The following is a 13,748-nucleotide window of genomic DNA, read 5'->3' as shown; positions in this document are numbered from 1 at the left end:
GATAGCTTTCTTTGGCCATGTTATTTTGAGAAGACATAATTGCTTTGTTAGTATGCTTGAAGTATTATTATTTTTATGTCAACATGAACTTTTGTCTTGAATCTTTTGAATCTGAATATTCATACCGCAATTAAGAAGATTTACATTGAAATTATGCCAAGTAGCACTCCGCATCAAAATTTTTATTTTTATCATTTACCTACTCGAGGACGAGCAGGAATTAAGCTTGGTGATGCTTGATACGTCTCCAACATATCTATAATTTTTGATTGCTCCATGCTATATTATCTACTGTTTTGGACATTATTGGGCTGTATTATCCACTTTTATATTATTTTTGGGGCTAACCTATTAACCGGAGGCCCAGCCCAGAATTGCTGTTTTTTTCCTATTTTAGGGTTTCGAAGAAAAGGAATATCAAACAGAGTCCAAACGGAATGAAACCTTCGGAAACGTGATTTTCTCATCAGATAAGATCCAGGAGACTTGGACCCTCCGTCAAGAAAGCCACGAGGCGGCCACGAGGGTGGAGGGCGCGCCCCCCTAGGGCGCGCCCCCCTGCCTCGTGGGCCGCTCGAAGCTCCACCGACGTACTTCTTCCTCCTATATATATCCACGTACCCACAAACGATCAGATACGGACATACGGAGCCAAAAACCTAATTCCACTGCTGCAACTTTCTGTATCCATGAGATCCCATCTTGGGGCCTGTTCCGGAGCTCCGCCGGAGGGGGCATCGATCATGGAGGGCTTCTACATCATCATCCAAGCCTCTCCGATGAAGTGTGAGTAGTTTACTTCAGACGTACGGGTCCATAGTTAGTAGCTAGATGGCTTCTTCTCTCTTTTTGGATCTCAATACAATGTTCTCCCCCTCTCTCGTGGAGATCTATTCGATGTAATCTTCTTTTTGCGGTGTGTTTGTTAAGGGCGATGAATTGTTGGTTTATGATCAAGTCTATCTATGAATAATATTTGAATCTTCTCTGAATTCTTTTATGTATGATTGGTTATCTTTGCAAGTCTCTTCGAATTATTAGTTTGGTTTGGCCTACTAGATTGGTTGTTCTTGCCATGGGAGAAGTGCTTAGCTTTGGGTTCGATCTTGCGGTGTCCTTTCCCAGTGACAGAAGGGGCATCAAGGCACGTATTGTATCGTTGCCATCGAGGATAACAAGATGGGGTTTTTATTATATTGCATGAAACTATCCCTCTACATCATGTCATCTTGCTTAAGGCGTTACTCTGTTTTTAACTTAATACTCTAGATGCATGGTGGATAGCGGTCGATGAGTGGAGTAATAGTAGTAGATGCAGGCAGGAGTCGGTCTACTTGTCTCGGACATGATGCCTATATACATGATCATACCTAGATATTCTCATAACTATGCTCAATTCTGTCAATTGCTCAACAGTAATTTGTTCACCCATCGTAAATACTTATGCTCTTGAGAGAAGCCACTAGTGAAACCTATGGCCCCCGGGTCTCTTTCTCATCATATTAATCTCCATCACTTTATTATTGCTTTGCTTTTACTTTTTACTTTGCATCTCTATACAAAAAATACCAAAAATATTATTTATCATCTCTATCAGATCTCACTTTCGTAAGTGACCGTGAAGGGATTGACAACCCCTAAGCGCGTTGGTTGCATTGAGCTATTGTTTTTGTGTAGGTACAAGGGACTCGCGCGTAGTCTCCTACTGGATTGATACCTTGGTTCTCAAAAACTAAGGGAAATACTTACGCTACTTTGCTGCATCATCCTCTCCTCTTCGGGGAAATCCAACGTAGTGCTCAAGAGGTAGCATACTTCCACATGGCGCCATCCTCGCCGCCGTGCACACGTCCATATTGCGGCTGCTGGCCGGGTGGGTGTCCCATCATTATGTTCATGGCCCGGTTGAAAGGAGTGTCCCACTTGTACTTCGCAAACAGCTAAGTCGACTGAGTCGACAAGTCGCTCTCGACCGCAAGCTTGTGTTGGTCTCTCTACAAAATGGACCGTGAATCATTTACGGATGCGACTAGAATGTAGTAGACTTCGTTGATCAGAACCTAATATGTAAGGTGGTAAAAGGATAATTACCAGTATTCTCATGAATTCCCTAGTCGGCCTGTCGATGAAAAAAATCTTTTTCTTGGGGTCCCACGAGAATCGGGCCCTGATGAAGTCGTGCTCCTGCTGGTCGGTGAACTCAACCAATGGGTCTGGGATCCCCTGACGTTCATGTTCTGCGTCCTCCTTAGCTCACCCGGGCCTCTTTCCTGTTTAACCACGACTTCCAAGGCGGTGGTTCCCCATGTTATTTGCCTGCAGCTGCTTGCCTCTCTCCGACCTGGCCTTGGCAACTTCTTCATTGCAAGTCTCCTTGAACCTTTCAAAGTCCTCTATCGTAATTTGCGTATTATCTGCAACAATCTCGGCGTAGGTTTCATGGTCTACTTGAATCGCCCTTTTCACCCTAGTTTTCCAAGCCCTCAATGCGTTGCTGAACTTCCCTAGGGCTTTGTTGTTGTTTTTTTTCATGCCCTCATCATCCCATGGGTCGACATCGTCATTCCAACCGGGGACATGAATCTTGTGTGCAACCTAGTTAGAAGCAGCTTCTTCAAATGTTCATTCTTCCGTATTTTTGTGGTGTTGATGTTAGCGGTATCCCGTAGGATGCATGCTAGTTTGTTGTCGTAACACACTGCCACTTCTCGCGGCTCTATTGGCACGAACTCGCCAGGGTGCACCACCGTGACCACCAGTCTTCCGGTGCCGAGCTCATTTGGGCGTCGTGTCCTCTTTTCCTTCTTTCCCTCATTGGCTTGGGAGGTCCCACCTTCCGTGCTGTAGTTAGGAACATCATCAGCGCCAGTCTCAGTGCCGGTGTCGTTGGTGGCATCAATGTCGGCGCCGGCACCACCACCGCTGTCATTCGTCATGACAAGGCGATCCGGACACCCAGCTTGCTGTCTCTCCTGATCCGCCAGAAAGTCGAGGTAGGCGTGTGCTTGACCTAATTGGGACTGAGAACCTCCGGCCACATCGGTGTCGGTCATGTTTCCTAGGGTTCACCGCAAATTATCGAGCTTTATATAATAAAGTGAATAATGACAAAAAAGTGACCTTTGTTTTGCTAGAAATGTCGTTTCATTCCCGTCGCGACAAATCTCAAGCACTATATATGTCCAACTTTCTAGCACAAGTCATGCCGAAATTCACGGAAAATTTCGGCATGACCTTTGCTAGAAAGTGCACATATAGAGTGTCTGAAATTTGCCGGAATGGAAATGAATCAACATTTCCGGCAAAACATAGTCACTTTTTTAATAGCAAGCATTTCAGCACTCTAACAACCATTTTAACAGCCACATTATGAGCACTCTAAGAAGCTGAAACAAACACCACAGACTTTGTTGCTGCTGACATATACACAATCATAAAATTGCTGCCCAACTGATTATGTGCTAACATATGAAGAGGGAGGGAAGAGGGGGTGGTGCACCTCGGGGTTGGGATCGGGGTCGGGGTCGCCGGGGTTGAGGGCGTCCTTCTCCTCCTCGTTGATCTGCGCCTAGCTTCGATCTGCAGAAAGACCTAATTTGGTCAGAGAGAGAGAGAGAGAGTGACCAAATTTTCATACACTTCCATTAAAAATCCTCATTTTCAAAATGGACAGCAACATAAGCTAATTTGCAAAAACTGTAATTTTCATTTTCATTTTCATTTAAAAACAAAGCAACATAAGCTAATTTTCATTTCAATATTCTGTCAAAGCTCATTTTAATTCTCTGGGCTAACACTAACACTAACACTACGCATTGCTGCTAGTACATATCAGTGAGCCATATTGCTGCCAATATCAATGAATGAAGCATTGTTCTTGCAATTTTCTCAAATGCCAAAATGGCTCACTGCTGGCCACTACGAAATTGAAACAGGCAAAAACATCTACCAATTGATACCAAGCTAGAGATAATTAACAGCAACATAAACTAACAAATGCTACTGCTCATGAACTCAATTTGGACCCCTACATAGAAAAAGTTGGCCCTAATTTAAGAACAGGAGGAAAGGAAGGGGGTGGCTCACTGCGCGTCGGGGTCAGGGTCGCGGGGGCTGAGGGGGTGGCGTCGTCGGGGTTGAGGACGTCAGTGTCGTGGTCGGGATCGCCGGGGCTGAGGGGTCGGGCCACTGAGCCTTGTTGATCTGCAGAGAGAGAGAGAGAGAGATTTCATAGCCGCACAGGGCAGGATTGGAGCCCGAGGAGAGGAAGGAAGAGGGGGCGGGTGCCGTACCGGAGCGGGAGGGGGTCGGTGGCCGGCGTCAGGGTCGGGGCTGAGGTCGAGTCTGGGGTCGGGCTCGGGGCTAAGGTCGGGGCTGGTGCGGCGGCGACGGCGTGGGCGGTGCGGCGCGTGGGCGGTGCGGCGTCGGTGGTGCGGCGTCGGTGGTGGCTATGGCGAGTGGGCGGTGCGGCGTCAGCATCGGCGCGTGGGTGGGTTCTCTGTCAGAGCAAAGGGGATCGACGAGCAGTGAGTGGGAGAGAGGAAAGAGATAGAAGCTATGGCGACGGTGCTGTAGGCAACTTAGCTATAGCGCGTGTTAGCAAAACGCGCTATAGCTAAGTTAGCTATAGCACTTCCTAGACAAAACGCGCTACTGCTAAATTTTCTTTTTTTCTTTTTTTTTTCTTTTTTAGCTACAGCATGTGTTGGCAAAACACGCTATAGCTAAGTTAGCTATAGCGCTGCCCTAGACAAAACGCACTACTGCTATTTTTTCTTTTTCTTTTCTTCTTTTTTTCTTTTTTTAGCTACAGCGCGTGTTGGCAAAATGCGCTATAGCCTATAGCTAAGTTAGCTATAGCGCTTCCCAGGCCAAAACGCGCTACGGTTAACTTTTTCTCTTTTTCTTTTTTCTTTTTCATATTCCACAAACTTATTTTCTTTTTCATATTCCACAAACTTCCTTCCTTTTTATTTTATTTTTATTTCTCCTTTTATTTTTATTTTATTTTTCTTTCATTTCATTTTGCAAAACTTCCTTTCTTTTTCTTTTTAATTAGTATAATATATATTACATCATTTGACCGCTATCGGCGGGATACAAAATAGCTAGACACACACAAAATTTGTGGATTTGTTTGCCAGCTTGGGCGATGACGACGCTTTAGACTGATCTTCTTCCCTCTTTTGTTCGTTGTCGAATAATTGAGCCCATGGTCGTGATTTTTCCTTCTCCAGGGATTACGATCTTTCGTAGGTAATGTAGTCTTCATTCTTCTTTTGACGTATGTTTCATCGTCATCAGCATCATGTTCCCTCATCGGATCACCGTACTAGTCGTAGTTTTCCTCGTTGGCGACTCCATCCATTCCAGCGATGCTCCTTTTGCTTCTCCTGACGACAACATGGCTGGGATTGATCGGATCAGTTATGAAGAAACATTGTGTCACGTGTTTAGCGTGTGCCCATGGCTCATTTTTGGCGATGGCGTTCACGGTACCGCTATCGGAGTCGGGTATACACATGGTAGTGAAATGTCGGTTTTCTCTTTGTACATTCTTAGCCCATCTGACACGGAACATCGTCGCGCTATGCAATCCAGAGTAGTTAAGCTCCCATATCTCTTCGACCCTTCCATAATATCTTTCAATTACATTCCCGGTCATGGCTTCCATCGTCACCCCTGTGTTTTGGTCATAACTGTTTATATCTTTCTCCTCCATGTAGAACGTGTATCCGTTGATATCGTATGCTTGATAAGTCACGAGGTTGGTCGAGGGGCCATGTGCTAAGGCATATATGAGTGTTCCATTCGGACAACCCTCTTCCGGGGGATTAGCCAGAACTCGCTCTTTGAACCGACACACGAAAATGGAGTTGTGCTCTCTAATAACTTTAGCGTCCGTCCTGTGCACCCCACTGTCACGGTACTTCTTTGCGATGGTCTCTTTGTGCAGTGTCACGAAATCTTCTAGCACATCTAGGTGTTGTAGCACTACTAAGTTTGCCCTGTCAAGGTCATTTTGTCGGCCCGAGCGTAACACATTCACATCCCTATGACCGTTGGTGTGACCTTCGCCTTCGAGCCTTCCACAGTGCTTGTTGACGGGCAAACCAACAACAGGGTCTTTGGTCAGATAACTCTCACAGAAAGACATGCACTCTTTGGTCAGATATCCCTGGGCTATGGTTCCATATGGATGGGACATGTTACGAACGAATCCTTTGATGACCCCATTCATCCTCTCGAACGGCATCATGCTATGCAGGAATGTCGGCCCTAGGTCGATGATGTCGTCCACGATGTGGACACATAGATGCACCATGACATCAAAGAACGTGGGCGGGAAGTACGTCTCTAGCTCATTCAGTATGACAACGATATCTTCCTGTAGCCTATGGAGTTGCTTCACACTGATCAACTTTCGAGAGATAGCATCAAAAAAGTGGCATAGGTCAGTAAGCGTCTCATGCACATGTGTGTCCATAATCCCTCTAAGTGCAACCGGGAGTAACTGCGTCATCATCACATGACAGTCGTGAGACTTCATCCCACTGAACCTTTTTTTCTTAGTGTCCAGATATCGGCTTATCTTCCCACAGTATACAGAACTAACTTTGATTCCGGCAAGGCACTTGAACAATTGATCGACCTCCTTCGGATCTAAGGTGAAGCAAGAGGGGGGGGCAATATTATTCTTCCTTCTTGTTTACTTCCCCCCTCTCTCTTCCGTCTCCGTCTCCGTCTCGGTCTCCTCTGACAACCTTTTACCGGACATTTGGAGATCTTTCCTGATTTTCAAAAATTCCAAGTCTTTTCTTGCCATCAGCCCATCCTTGGTCCTCTCCGGCATGTTCATCAATGTTCCAAGCAAACTCTCAAGGATATTTTTTGTGATATGCATTTGATCAAGGCTATCAGGCGTGTCGAGTATGGGCCAGTATTCCAAGTCCCAGAAAATAGATCTCGTCTTCCATATCTTCAGTAGGGGCTCCAGTGCCTTTTTCTTCGTCTTTCCCGGTGAGGGGCACTCTACCCAGTTCTTCAATAACTCATATATTTCTACACCACTACGCTTACGTGGAGGACCACGATGCTCAGCCTTACCATTGAATAGATCTCCATGCTTTCTCCATGGGTCATCCTTCTCGAGCCATCTTCGATGCCCCATGTACATGATTTTCGAAGACCCGCCATCTTTCGATAGCTGTAGAGAGGTTGTATCATCCATGCACCTCGTGCATCTGGAATATCCGTGGCACACCTGGCCGGAGAGATAGCCGTAACTGAGATAGTCCTGCACCGTCATGATCAGCGCGGCTCTCATGTAGAAATACTCTCCTTTGCTTGCATCCCATGTCTTGGCCGGCGTTGTCCATAAGGTTTGTAACTCCTCTTTCAGTAACCCGAGATACAGATTTATATCATTTCCCGGTTGTTTCAGCCCTTGAATAAGCATAGCCATGTGTATGTATTTTTCCTTCATGCACAACCAGGGGGAGGTTGTACATCCATACAAACACGGGCCATGTGCTATGATTTGTGTTCTGGTTGCCAAATGGATTCATGCCATCACTACTAGCGCCAAGCATGATGTTCCTCGGATCATTTGCGAAAAATTCAAATTCAGCATTAATGCTCTCCATTGGCTAGCATCTGCGAGGTATCTCAGCTTCGGCTCATCTCCGTCATCTGGCTTAACCCTCTCCGCGTGCCAGCGCATAAGCTTTGCTTCCTTAGGATCTATGAAATACCGCTGTAGACGCGGAGTGATCGGAAAGTACCATACAACTTTCCGTGGAGCTTTCTTTCCGGCCTTTTTATATCATGAAGCATTGCACTTTGGACACATGGTTTTTTCCGCGTGCTCGTTCCGATATATGATGCAATCATTGATGCATGTGTGATATCTAATATGTGGCAGATCAAGAGGGCACACGATTTTCTTTGCCTCCTCGACACTAGTAGGACACAGGCTTCCCGTGGGAAGAACCTTCTTTAGGTACTTCAGAAGCTCATCCAGGCTTGTATCTGTCCATTTGTTTTTTGCCTTCATCTTTAGAAGTTCTAGTGTGAAACTCAAGTGGGTCACCTCGGGATTGCAACCATCATACAAAGGAGTCATCGAGTCTACCTCCAGTTGCACCAGTTTGGCCTCCTCTCTAGAAGCAGCTCTGTCGCTAGTCATCTTCTTGCGAAGAAGGTCTCGAACATGCGGGTCCCGCATGGCTGAACTTAGTAGCGACGAAGACGGTGGCGTGTCCGTGTCTTCTCCGCCTTGAACTGCCTCTTCGCCATCGACATTTCCGAGGCCGTCTTCCTCTTCGGGCACATAATCGGTCATCTCTTCGTCTGGTGGCCCCATGTCATTATTTCTTGCCCGGTCGACGTCCTCCTCCTCCTCCCCCTCCTCCTCCTCCTCATCATCTTCACTTATCCATCGAGTATGGCCATGCATGAAACCATGCATGAGCAGGTGCACCTTGAATTTACCACCCTGAAAGGGGTCGAGCCTGACTCTTCCTTTGCATTTTCGACATGGGCATAAAACATCCCTCAGTCTTTTTTCATACATGTCATCCACAGTGGATTGCCAGTATCTTTCCACCATCCTTCCATTGACCTTCATGATCACCTACGCGCGGAGCAAATATTATAACCACGTATATATGCATGCATGGATCAAATTCATACAAAAATTCGGCATGACCTTCCCTAAACATAGGACATATTGAGTTTGCCCGAATTCGCCGAAACGGAAATGAATCGACATTTCGGCAAAACATAGGCAACTCATGTCACTCACATGGCACACACAATTCAGTATATTCATATCGCACATAGTTTCGGTCCTAATCGCAAACACACATATTTCCATTCTTGCACAACTCTTTTTTTGCTCACCTATTTGTCGAGAGGAATATCGAGCACCTTCTTATAACTAGCTAGTAGCTCTAGATAGAGCTATGAGAGGGAGGAGGGAGGGCATTAAGGGAGGGGGTGGTGGAGGGGCAAAGAAGAGAAGGGGAGAAGGGGCAAAAGAAAGGAAGAGGAAGGAGGGAGGGCATTAATGGAGGGGGTGGTGGAGGGGCAAAGAAGAGAAGGGGAGGAGGGCGAAAAACATGGAAGAGAAAGGAGGGAGGGCATTAATGGAGGGGGGAGGAGGGGCAAAGAAGAGGGGGAAGCATTGAAGGACAAGCAAGTGCAAGGGGGGGGGGGGAAGAAAGGGGGAGGAAGAAGGGGGGGGGGAAGGTGGCAGATATTTTGGCTGGAGACCATAGCAGTAGCGCTGGGCACCAAAGCGCGCTACTGCTATGTGTGCCAGCCAAAATATCTACTGGTATATAAAACTAGCTATAGCGCTTGCCCAGAAAACACGCTACTGGTAAAAGATTACACATAGAAGAAGTAGCAGTAGCGCTTCTTAGTGGCCCCGCGCTACTGATGTTTTCTTAACAGTAGCGCTTGTTAGGGTACCAACGATGCTACTATTTTTTGGCCGGGGGGTGTGGTGGGCCTAACTTACCAGTAGCGTGCCCTCTAGAAACCAACGCTGCTGCTAAGTTGTACCAGTAGCGCGGTTTGTAACACACGCTACTGCTAATTATCAGTAGCATGGGCACCAAAACACACGCTACTGGTAAACTTCTATGTATAAGCCTTCTCCTAGTAGTGGGGGGTTAAGTGAACATAGCAGTAGTGTGTTTACTCAGAACGCGCTATAGCTAAGTTAGCTATAGCGTGGTTAGACAAGCAGCGCTACTGCTATCACTGGTAGCTATAGCACTTTTTCCCAAAGGGCGCTACTGCTATCTTGACTAGCTATAACTCTTTTTTAGAAAAGCGCTACTACTATAACCAGTACCTATAGTAGTTTTCCTGTTTTGTTTCTTCTATTTTCTTTTCCTTTATTTTCTCTTCCTTTTCTTTTCTTCTTTTTCTTTTCCTTTTTTCCGAGAGCAGGAACGAAGGGAAGGTTATACGCAATGTATATAACTAAGGAAATATATATTGCATCATTTGACGGTTAAGTATGTATACAAAATAGAAACATATATATTACATCATTTGACCCATGCATAACGGTTAAGTGTTTACACAAAATAGGAACATATATATTACATCATTTGACCGATAACGGTTTCTCAGTGTCGATGTTTTCATTTTTGAGTGAGCTTCTTTCCCTTATTGTTCATTGAAGAATGATTGAGGCTCTCATTGTGACTTTTCCTTTTCCATGGAGTACAATCTTTCTTAGGTAATGTAGTATTGATTCTTCTTTTGACGTATACTTCATCGTCATCATCATCTTCCCTCATTGGGTTGCCGTACTGGTCGTAGTATTCCTCGTTGGTGACTCCATCCGTTCCAATGATGTTCCTTTTGCCTGTCCTCGTGACAACACGGCTGGGATTCACGGGTCGGTTATGAAGAAGCATTGTGTCACGTGCTTAGCATGTACCCATGGCTCCTTTTTTGCGATAGCATTTACGGTAGCGCTCTTGGCGTCGGGTATAGTCATGGTAGTGAAATACCAGTTTTCTTTTTCGACATTCTTAGCCCATCTGACACGGAACATCGTCGCGTTGTGCAATCCAGAGTAGTCAAGCTCCAGATCTGCTCGACCCTTCTGTAAAATCTCGCAGTTGCGCTGTTGTCGGTGCCGGTCATCCATTCCATCGTCACCCCTGAGTTCTGATCATCATTGTCCATATCTTTGGCCTCCATGTAGAACGTGTATCCATTGATATCATATGCCTGATAGGTGACGAGGTTGGGCGAGGGGCCATGTACTAAGGCATATATGAGCAATCCGTCCTTCGAGCCCTCTTCCCGGGGATTAGCAATAATATGCTCTTTGAACAAATGCAGGAAAGTGGAGTTGTGCTCTCTAGTAACTTCCGCGTCCGTCCTGCATACCCCCCGGTCACGATACTTCCTTGCGATAGTTTCTTTGTGCAGTGCCACGAAAGGATCTACCTGGTCTAGCTGTTATAGCACTACCAAGTTTGCTCTGTCAAAGTCGTTGCGTCAATCTGAGTAGGCCACATGCAGTTCCTTGCGACCATTGGAGTGACCTTCTCCTTCGAGCCTCCCATCGTGCTTGTTAACGGGCAAACCAACACCAGGTGGCCAGTCTACTCCATATAGAAAATTCTCGCAAAAAGAGATGCACTCTTGTGTCAGATAGCCCTGGCGATGCTTCCATCCGGACGGGACATGTTTTGAACGAATCCTTTGGTGATCCCATTCATCCTCTCAAACGACATCATGTTGTGCAGGAATGACGACCCTAGGTCTATTATGTCGTCCACAATATGGACACACAGATGCACCATGACGTCAAAGAACGCGGGCAGGAAGTACATCTCAAGCTCATTTGGTATCACAATGATATCTTCATGTAGCCTTCAGAGCTGCTTCACACCGATCGACTTTCGAGAGATGACGTCGAAAAAGTTGCAGAGACCAATAAGTATCTATGTCATCATCACATGACAGTCATGGGACTTCATCCCGCTAAACCTTTTCTTCTTCGTGTCTAGATATCTCCTTATCTTGCCATAATAACCGGAACTAACTTTGACTCTGGTAAGGCACTTGAAGAATTGATCGATTGTTGGGGGTTGGGTGCGACATATGCCAAAGGATGGTTATCATGGTGGGAGCGAGTAGAACGTCGCCGGTTCCTGGAAGCGGGATGAGGCGTAGACATGAACGCCGGCGTACTTTACCCAGGTTCGGGCCTCTCCTAGGAGATAACACCCCTAGTCCTGCTCTGCGGGGTCTCCGCATGGTCACTAAAGCACAAGTGGTACAATGGTGCTCCTTGAGCTGTTTGCTAGAGGTGGAAGAAGGCAACCACGCTCTCTCCTCATCTAGGTGTGGGTCTAATTCTAACAGGTTGGAACCCTTTGCATGGGTGCCCTGGGGGGGGGGGTTATATAGGCCTACCCCTCCCAGGGGTACATTGGTAATCTACCGGGTGTAGGACCCGGCTGTCAGTGTCTCCGGCCACCGGCTTCTCCGCTGGCTACTGGGGCCCGCCGCCTGGCGGGCCCCGCCGACTGGTCTGGTACGGAGCCGACAGGCCGCTCCCGCCGCTCGCGGATCTTGCCGGCTGCTGATCGCTATAGCCGTGATGCTAATGACGCAGGCTTGGTCGGGGGAGCATGGCTACAGTCCCGCCGCCTGGTGGACGATTACTGTAGCCACACCGCGCCCCATCTGGTTGATGGCGCACGGGGTCCAAGGGAGGGATAAGCCGCCTGCTAGAAGCCGGATTCCCTTAGGTCTGGCTGCCCTGGCTTCCTCCGTCCTCAGGGCTCTCACTACCTGGTAGGGCCCGCCGCCTGCAAGCCGTACCAACAAGCCGTCGTGGGAACAGGGCTCTGCCTGTCAGGAGTGATGTTTTGGGGGGGGAGGCAATAGTGCCGCGTCGTGCGGAGATCTCTGCCTGTACGGGGCACTGTGGCCATGCCCAGCCCTAGATTTGGGGGGATGGGCTACGTTGTAGAGATACCCTGACTTGTCTCCTTGATGAGGGCGCAGACTTTGAGGGCGCCACGGGCCGACTGCTAGGGACCGGCCTCTCTAGAGGCCGCTCACTAGGAGTCGGCATGTCGTGATGCCGTCTTCTGGAACTCGGCCGCCTTCGGCCAGTCGGCCGCTCGGCCAACCGAACGCCAGAAGGCAGAGATCTATCTTGACGTCTTGAGGGGCGCAGCCAGCCCCGTTGTCTTGAAAGGTTCAGGGGCTCGGGTTGGGCTACCCGTGGCCCATTACTCTGACAGTAGTCCCCGAAGCTGGTGAGGGGCCACGGTTCGAGGACCCGGGGAGCCTCAACAGTTTCGTCCTCCGGGTGCTCTGAAGGAAACTCCATCCGACTTCTGGGGAGCCGGTCGGCAGGAGTTGGACACGTCCAGTCGGATCCTTCTGGGATCTCGAATGCATTGGTGGGAACGAGGTGGCGTGCTTGCTAAGATTCTCTGCCCACCGCCCATCGTGGCCATGCCACATGGCGCCGGCCAGTCGGGTCGGCCTGCCAGCCCACGCGCGTGACGGGACGCGACCACAGACCGGGCCCGCCACCACCAGGCCTTGGGCCGCAAGCAGATCCGCTGCGACCGAGGCGGGGCGGCTGGGTTTCCCCGCGGAGTTACTGCGCAGTACCCGCGCGATAAAGGCATGAGCGTGGGGTCATGGGCAAAGTTAATCCCACGATCCCACGCCCACCCCCTCGGCTTCGTAGCCCGTAGGCTATAAGTAGGGGGAGGAGAGGGAGCGGCGAAGCACGCGCCCCCCTCCACCCCACTCTCCCTCCCTCTTCTTCTTCTCGCCGCAGCGCCCCAAGCCCCGCCGAAGCGCTGCCGCATTTCGTCTCCGTCGAGTTCGTCTGTCAACCTCTCGTCCCCATGGCACGCGCCGGATCCTAGGACGGCTCCACAGTTCATGAAGACCACATCAACTTCCTCCGCCAGACGCGGCGACTGCCTAGCCAGGACTACACGAGGGTTCGCCTCGCGCCAGAGAGGGAGATCTCGCCGGCGTCGGAGGAGGGCGAGCAGGTCGTCTTTCGCTCGCACTGCCGGCGTGGTCTCGGCCTGCCGGTGAGCGGCTTCTTCCGGACCTTCCTCGAATTCTACAACCTCCAGCCGCACCACCTCACCCCGAACACGATGGTGCTCCCATTCGCCTTCGTCACTCTGTGCGAAGGCTTCCTCGGCGTCCTCCCCACTGTCGAGCTT

Source organism: Triticum urartu, chromosome 7 (genome assembly GCF_003073215.2).
Source record: "Triticum urartu cultivar G1812 chromosome 7, Tu2.1, whole genome shotgun sequence".
Classification (NCBI taxonomy): Eukaryota; Viridiplantae; Streptophyta; class Magnoliopsida; order Poales; family Poaceae; genus Triticum; species Triticum urartu.
Note: the sequence above shows the minus strand (reverse complement) of the source record.